This window comes from Neovison vison, chromosome 6 (assembly GCF_020171115.1).
Source record: "Neovison vison isolate M4711 chromosome 6, ASM_NN_V1, whole genome shotgun sequence".
Taxonomy (NCBI): Eukaryota; Metazoa; Chordata; class Mammalia; order Carnivora; family Mustelidae; genus Neogale; species Neogale vison.
In genome coordinates, this window is record NC_058096.1 from 12117239 (window position 1) to 12125977 (window position 8739).

The following is an 8739-nucleotide window of genomic DNA, read 5'->3' on the forward strand; positions in this document are numbered from 1 at the left end:
CAGAAAGGACCTCGAACGTTGCACGCAGATTCTCCCAAAACCTTCAGCCTCCGCTCCTCGCCTCCTCTCCTGCCCACCATCTCCAGTTTCATGGAGCTGCTGCCCACCACCCCCCACCCTCCCCACCCCCGCCCCCAGCAGGCTCCCCGGCTTCCTGCTGTTCCCGAGCGGGCTGCAGCACCGCCCCCCCCCCCCCCCCGCTGCCCCCGCACGTCTCGGGGGCGCCTTACACTTCTGCTTGATTGACAGATTTTGTAAAATCAAATCTGCATCTAATTTCCTTTTGGATTATAATTTTAAACGTTTCCATGAAGAGTGTTTGTGCTTGATGTGAAGTTTGCAATAAGATCCTATGATTTTATTCGAGGCGCGTCCTGCCTTTGACGATGTATAGTTTCTGTGCGTCGCATCCGAGCCAGACTTGCAAACAATGTTATCAGCCACACTGTCACAGAAGGTCTTTTTAAGAACAACTGTTTCTGTTTCCTTCGGAACTCTTATTGACTCCATGGGCATAAATGCTTTAGTGGCCACGAGAGTTACTCTGGCTTTCCATAATCCGAAGTTAGGAGCCAGAGGGTCGCTCACTTTTCGGTATAGAAATCACTAGATTTGGGACAACTGGGTGGCTCAGTCGGTTAAGCATCTGCCTTAGGCTGGGGTCATGATCCCGGGGTCCTGGGCTCACAGCAGAGAGCCTGCTTCTCCTTCCTCTGCTGCTCTCCCTGCTTGTTCTCCCTCTCTCTTTCTCTGTCAAATAAATAAGTAATTTAAAAAATAAAATAAAATCTTAGAAAAATCACTAGATTTCTACGTCACACTCCACCTCTGTACTCACATAAAAAGAACAATCCTCTGCCCTTTTCTGCTTCAGGACCCCAGGCTTTCTCTGCTCAAAGCTGCCGCTTCGCAGCCGCCCCTGAGGAAAGGGGGCTGGCAGTCACTGGTGCCCGCGCTTGTGCCCACTGTGGCCGTGGCTGAACTCCCTGCGCATCTCCCACTGAGGAGGCTGGTGGGGGTCTGAGGCAGCGACCTGAGTCATCCTTGGTCACATCGCTCGTGGGGGTGGAGCCAAAGGGCCATCCCCGGACTTGCTCAGGAATCCGTTCATCGCCAAGGCACCTGGGCCCATGGGAGGCTACAGACCAGCCTATGAACATGATCTTGCTGCTACCTTCTTGTTTTTTTAACACATCTTTGGATCGCTATCAAAAGGAGACGAAGTGTCTATTGTCTGTGCGGCGCTAGTCTGGGCCCGTAGTTTCGTTCTTTCACGGAACCTGTGTTCTCACCTGGTTATTTCATGGAGACCAGGAATGCTAGTAATAAAATTTGACACCACCTAAAACCCTTTGGACTAGCAAACTGAAACCCCGGGCAGTATTTCTGTCACCGGATTACCTCGTTCCTTGGCAACTGCCCCGCAAAGAATGTGCCATTGAGCCTGAAATGAACAGCCACGAGCTTGGAGCGCCGCGGCGCCGCCCACCGTGGAATTCTCCTGGGAAGCCTCAGACACCACCCCACCCTGCTCTGACCGCCGCGAGACCTGGAGTCGCCCCTCCTGGCTGCGGAACGCCCTCCTGGCCCACGCTCAAGGAGAGAGACGGTGGGACTCCTGGGAGAAGTTCAGCACGAGATGTCACAGTGATGGTGGCCCGCCGTGGTGCCTGCTAGCTCCCAGAGGGCCACGCTAAGCGCTTTCCTCATGTTTTCTCGTGTACACCTCGCAACAGCCCCGTTAGGAAGAAACTAGGATTGTTGTCGTTTCACAAATAAGGAAACCGAGGCCCAGAAAGGTTCATTTGCCCAAGATGAATCATCTGAAGCCCGACCTGCTTGCCCCAGAGTCTGCGTTGGCTCTAGAGGCAGGCGTCCATTTACACCTGATGTGGCTACTCAAGCACCGGCCAGTAAGCCTCGTTGAGGTGCCCTACAGAGCGGGCACAGGGCAGCCTGCAATTATTTCCATGCCCTCGGCCAACAGCAAGGGGCCTGTGGGTCCTGAGACTGCTCTGGTTCACCTGCCGCTGAAGGGGACAGGTGCCCGAGCCCACCCCAGAGATGCTTTCAGCAAAGCAGAAGCTTGACTGCTCTCTGAAAACCACTGCCCCCCCACACGATGAAAGGGAAAGCCTGGGGTTGTGTCCCGGCTGGAAGCCAGCGCATAGGATTCTGGGTCACAGCAGCATGGACAGATTCAGAAGCCAGGGGATAAACAGAGCCCCACGGGCTGGGTCCTGGCCCATCCTTGTTTTGAACAGAATGCTATACGTTCAGACCAAGAAAACAACAGGCTCGTTTGTGTTCCCGTTTCCACCACGAGGCAGGATCATCCTGAAATGCACGGTGTAAAAGTGCCAAAAAACCAACCCAAATCCCTGATCCCATAGTTGGCTGCGTTGGGTGGTGATGTTGCTCGGCGGCCGCAAACCCACAGCTGGGCCACTGTTTTCCCCTTACACCTTCCCTGAGTATGCGTGGCACAGCAGCCCACGGTCCCTAACGCGTCCTACTGTTTTCCCTTGGCTCACGGAGAGGTCCCCAGGCTCCGGGCACCCTGGCAGCCACCATCGCAAGGCTGATGAACGTGAGGACACCCCAGTGCCCTTCCTTCTGTCCCTTCGTCTATAAGGTTATTCAGAAATAAGGCCAAGTTAAGTATGACCGACCCTGATGACAGGACTACGGTCTGATACACGCCCACGGGCCTCTTTCCCCCTCCCTGCCTGTCTGAGGGGGGCCCCCCCAACGTCCACGCCCCCCCCACACACAGTGGGCAGACACAATAGCGGCATTATTCTTGTGGGTTCTCATGTCTTGTTATCCCATTTGCATTGTGCTGGAATGGATCCCACAGGCTCAGAGCAACTGTGGGTTTAGCGACAAATTTGCAAAATACAGAATGCCCTCAGCTCCTTTCCCTACAAATGCTGTGCTATGACTAAATCACTTACTTGTAAAATAAAAGAGAGGAAGATAAAACAATCAAAGGCATTGATATGCAAAGCAAAACCGCAAACCGGAGGGCTGCTTTGAGTTTAACTACTAGACCTTCACAAAATGAACTCAGCTCACAGGAGCAGATGTCCACCTTTTCTGGCAACTGTGTCCAGGCTGGGAAACTCTGGGCGTTTCTAGAGGCAATTTAGATTGAACTGATGAGAGTTTCTGAGTGGGATAGCTCTTGATTTTGCCTGGAGAAGTAAATAAGATTTACATTATTGAATATAGGATATTAATAGCTTCATGCTATAGGATCGCCCCTGGCCCCTATTGGCGAACATAGGTAGAAAAGCAATGTCATGAGCTGACAATTAGCAAAGCTGATTTGGCCTGTGAAAATTTCACCTAAGCTGTCTACACTGGAAGATTCGCCCTGAGCTGAGATAGAGAAGAAGGATAGGAAAGCTACTCCGCTTAAAGCAACGTGTTTGGAAAAAACAGAGCATTTCAGAGCGTGTGTATCCCCGTCCCTGCAGAAACACTTAGAAACTTAGACTGAGGTGTCAGGCATCTTTTCTTTCTTTCAAAGTGGACTACATTTCGGGGAATGCCTCAGAATGTACTGCCACGGTTAAAATATAAATTTAAATATTAAATAAGGTTGATTTTATATACCTTATAAATAAAAAACTCCATTAGAATGCTAACATGTTCGGGATTTGTAAAACCTTAAATTATATATATATATATTTTTTAAAGTAAAATCTTCAAGTAAGGCGGGGGGCCTGGCTGGCTCAGTCAATAGAACATGTGAAGCTTGATCTCAGGGTCGTGAGTTCGAGCCGCACATTGGGTGTGGAGCCTATTTAAAAAATCTTCAGGTAGGGAGATTAAAGGGAAGGCTGCTCTTTTTCCAAAAGAAGAAAGTTATTGTCACCAAAACCCCTTCCTGGGAACCCCACATTTAGCCCAGGCTCTCGGTGCCCCCACAGCAACCTGAGAAGGTAATGTCCATGAGGCTGACAGCCAGCCTGCGGGTTTTCCCTCGGGAGCCAAAATTCAGATGTGTGTCACATACCACAGTTAACAAAGGCAGTATAGAAATATATTTTTTTAAAGATTTAAATATTTAAATATTTGCAATGTATCAATGTATCATATTTTTCTCAGTTGAAGTATCAGTTATGTAACACAACTTTCCAATGTCCCCTCACTTCCCCGGCCCAAGTGAGGCTGAGGCATGGCTTCCGTCTCTACTCCGGGATGTGCCTGCCCGGGGGCCCCCCATCCCCCCTTGGACTGCTACTCCTCACAGTCTGTTTATATGAATGGGCAGGAGCTTGGGAGGCAGGGCACTGTTTAGTCGGATTTTAGTCCTCCCCCGACCCCCCAGAAGCAAGTATCGCGACACTTCCTAAAGACGATGTCAGTGAGGACACACGGAGGGACAGTGCCTTCTCTCTTCATCTGAGCACTGCTTTGCCTTTACCCTCATGGATAAAGGGAGCACTGGGCCAGGAGTCAGGGGACGGGGATGCTAATTCTTCACACGTTTGTGCCTCACGGTCAGTGACAAGGTCAGCACTGGTTGGGGGCTGGTTTTGCCTGAGGGGTGCACCTGCTTCCACACACTCTGGCTGAACGTGGGATTTCCCGGTGCAGGATGGAGATCGCGGTCAGGCTCTGGGCCTCACGGAGGGCCAGAGGTTTATGGCCCAGTGTGTGGGCCACTGTTACAGCCTGACTTGGGGCCCGAGGACTTCCTCAGAGAAGGCCACTCGCAAAGGCTTCTTGACTGGGGAAGCAGTCACACGATCCGAAGTTCATGTTAGGAGGGGAACCATGGGCAGAGTCGGGGAAATTCTGCTCCAACACAGAGCACACCCTAAGAGATCATCGAAGTTTTTAAGAGGACAAGCAGCATCATACTGAAGCCGCGCCACCCAGCACGACTCCCAGTGCGGCATGCACGTTCTTCCTGTTCTGGGAGGCTTCTACACGGTTTTGTGGGTCTCAAAAGGGCCACAGAAATTCTACCAAATAGAAGAGCTAGCAGCCTTTGTACAAACCTGGCAGGTAAAGGAAAAAGGAAAAGAGAAGTGTCCCTGGGAAGCTTCTGCTGGGGCGTCTGGAGCTGGGTGTGCAGCCCCCACCCCGACCCCCACCCCAGGAACGTATCTCCCAACTGCGGGATGGGACACCCTCCCCCTGAGAAAGTCTGGGGTCCTGGACCCCCCTTTGGACCCGACCCTGCAGCGTTCAACGTGCTGCATGATAATTGTGCCTTTAGACCGTCCCTCCCTCCCGCTGAGTTCCGGTCCTGTCTTCCTAAGGCCCCTCACCGGCCGCACATCTGGGCACAGTCACCCGTTAGACCCCACAGCCCTGCCCTCCTGCCAGCACCCCGGGAGCCCAGGCTGGGTTTTGGGTCAGAACCGAATGATCAGGTTTGCTCTTCATTCCTTTTAAAAATGCCTATTTAGAGGGGGGCTTTCAGCAATAAAAATAATATGGACTCAAATTAGAAAATGGGGGGAGACTAATTAAAGAAATTAAAAATAATGCAAATACCGTCCTCCAGGAGCACCTCACTGACTCAGTCCAATACAGCATGTCACTCTTGATCTCAGGGTCGTGAGTTCGAGCCCCATGTTGGGTGTAGAGATTACTTAAAAAAATAAAATCTTAAAAACAAAACACAACAAAATACCATCCTCCAGGGCTCCTGGGTGGCTCAGTTGGTTAAGCCTCTGCCTTCAGCTTAGGTCATGATCTCAGGGTCCTGGGATCAAGGCCCACATTGGGCACCTGCTTAGCAGGGAGCCTGCTTCTCCCTCTGCCCCTACCCCTGCTTGTGATCCCTCTCTCACTATGTCTCTCTCTGTCAAATAAATAAAGTCTTTACAAAAAAAAAAAAATCCTCCAGGGAGAGGGTATTATATTTTATTATCATGAAAATTGTAATTTATTGGGAAAGTACAAAAAAACAAAAACAAAAACAAAAAACCATGGTGAACTATCAAGTACCCCCCACTCAGCTCTGAAAACTTTCAGCGCTTTGCGAATCAGTGCTTTGCACTCTGTCCTCCCAGTGGCTCACACTGAAGTCTTCTAAAGAAATTCCCAGTCATCACTTCACTTCATCTGTAACTTTTCTTTATAAAAAAAAGTTTTAACAGGGCCACCTGGGTGGCTCAGTTGGTTAAGCCTCCGACTCTTGATTTCTGCTCAGGTCATGATCTCGGGGTCATGGGATCGAGCCCCATGTCAGGCTCTGTGCTCAGTGCAAAGTCTGTTTGTCCCTCTCCCTCTGCAAACAGCAAAATCTGTTTGCTCCTGCCCCTGCTCATGCACTGTCTCTCTCAAATCAATAAATAAAATCTTTTAAAAAAAAGTTAGCAGCTTTGCACATAGAAGAATCACAAAGAAAACATCAAAAAATACCCAAAATATAAATACTACAAACAATATTCTCTGATCATAGTGCAAACAAACTAGAAATTCACACTAACATCCCACCCACTGATAGGCCCTTCTTCCTGGAAATCAAACACATACATTAAGCTACTCTTTGGGAGAAAAGAGATATTCCAAAGCTGTACAGTTTCTAGAAAATAATGATATCAAAGAGGAACAGAACAGACCTTCTGTGATTGCACTACAATAGGATCTAGAAGAATGTCCAGCACTAAATATCAGAAACCATAAACATAAAAATCAATTAAACATCTAAATAAAGAACTACCAGAAGATGGACAAAGTAAACAAAGAAAGCAGAAGGCAGGAATTAATGGAGGTTGAAGCAGAAAGGTAATGAGCTGAAAAAGAATGCTAATACACTAAAACTGATAATTTTAAAAATCAACAAAACTAGAAAACTATTAGCTGACATAACTAAAAATAAATAAATAAATACCCCCCCACCACCACCATACACAAAGTAAGAAAGTGACAAGAGAAAAAGAATTAAACAGAAGAATTTTTGAAAACGAGATGACAGGTCACTTCTGCCTGCTCCCGTGTTCGCGGCGATTCCCTTGCCGCTAGTTCAGGCCTGGCTGTGGGATGTTTGTTCTGTTGGACGTTGACCTGACGACATTTCCTTTTATCTTTGCATTTCCCGCCCCTGGGCCCCAAGCATCTCCCCTTGTCGCAATGGTCAAGGCTCAAACTTTAGACTGAAGCCTTGTGAGTGGTTGAGTCAGAGCTCGAGGCCAGGAGTCATCAGTTGTGCAAAGGGGCACCGCCCTGTGGCGCACGTGTTTGGCTTGTGTTCTTACTACACTGGGAAGCGCACATGGAGTCAGGGGACTGATTGAGGTTGCTTTGAATGTACCCCCCCAATATAATATATTGCACTAGTTTAAGCAAATAAATCTAAAAACTTGGATGGGATGGATACACTTCTAGGAAAGTAAAGTGTACCAAAATCAACCCAAGCCGAGATAGAATGTATATGCAGAGAACTTTCATAGAACAAAGACAGAAAACTCAAAATCTGTACACACAAAAATCACCAAGGGACGCTAGGAAAACTTTAAAGCCCAGTGAATCACAAAACTTCATGAACCATCCCAGAACATAGAAAAAGAAGGAGAGCTTCTCAGTTACTTCTGTGGAGCTAATATAATATGATAGAGAACTGACAAAGACAGTCGTCTGTCACCCATAAATACTGATGCAAACATTTTTGATTAAAAAAGAAGCAAAGAGAATCCCCGAGCACGTCAAAGACACTATATCGCGGCCAAATGGGTTTTATTTCCGGACATGGGAAACTGGGAGAGAAATCACATGATCATGGCCACAAACTCTAAGAAGACATTTGACAAAATTCAACTCCCTCTTGACACTCACTGTAAACCGCAAAGCCCCAAATCCAGAGGATTTGCATCCTGCCACGCTTCTCTGGCGTCTTAGATATGCTTCCAGAAACGCCACTGGGATGGTTCTGTTCTTGGCAAGGTTGGATTTGAAGGATGAGGTTGAGGAGTTAAGTTCAGACAAGGAAGCAGGAGGGGCCTCACTTGAGTAGCTCAAGGGGAGTCAAAACCCCACAGATCTCTTGAGGGAAGACCAAGGTGGTTTCCACCCCAGCCAAGGGCCACAGCGGGTGGGGGGACACAGCTCCCCTCCCACCTCCAACCAGGGGTTTGCAGAGGAGCCTGGGACACAGATGGCAGGAAACCCAAGAAGCCAGGTGGTGGTGGGGACCACCTGAGCACGGCTTCAGATCAGAGAGTGAATTGGGACGCCAGCGTCACCGGCTCCAGCGGCCATAACAAAATGGCACAGAGGCAGGGGCTTAAACATTTATGTTCTCGACGGTTCTGGAGGCCCAGGGTCCGAGAGCCAGGTGTTGGCTGATGGGTTCCCCCTGCAGCCTCTCTCACTGGCTCGCCCCTGGCCACCTTCCCTCCCTGTTCACCCATCCCTGTGTCTCTTCCTGTTCTGACAAGGACGAGGGTCCCGTTGGGTTAGAGCCCCGCCCTCAGCACCAGGGCTTTCTCCTGTTTGCATCGCAAATGCCGGACTTACGATTTGATTACGGAGGCGCCTACTTCCAAGGGGCCTCTCCGTACACACAGGGGGGCCGCGGGACGAGCTCCAGAGCCCCCTTCCCACCCGCCGGCCTCCTTTGTTTTAGAGATCTGGGTTGATGTCCATGACTGACCATTTGCGCCTCTTGGTTTTTTTCTCTTTCCACCCTTTAAATTCCCACTCTTGCATTTTATATTTATACTTATACTCTATGTAAATATATTTTAAATATTATATATTTACATAATATAT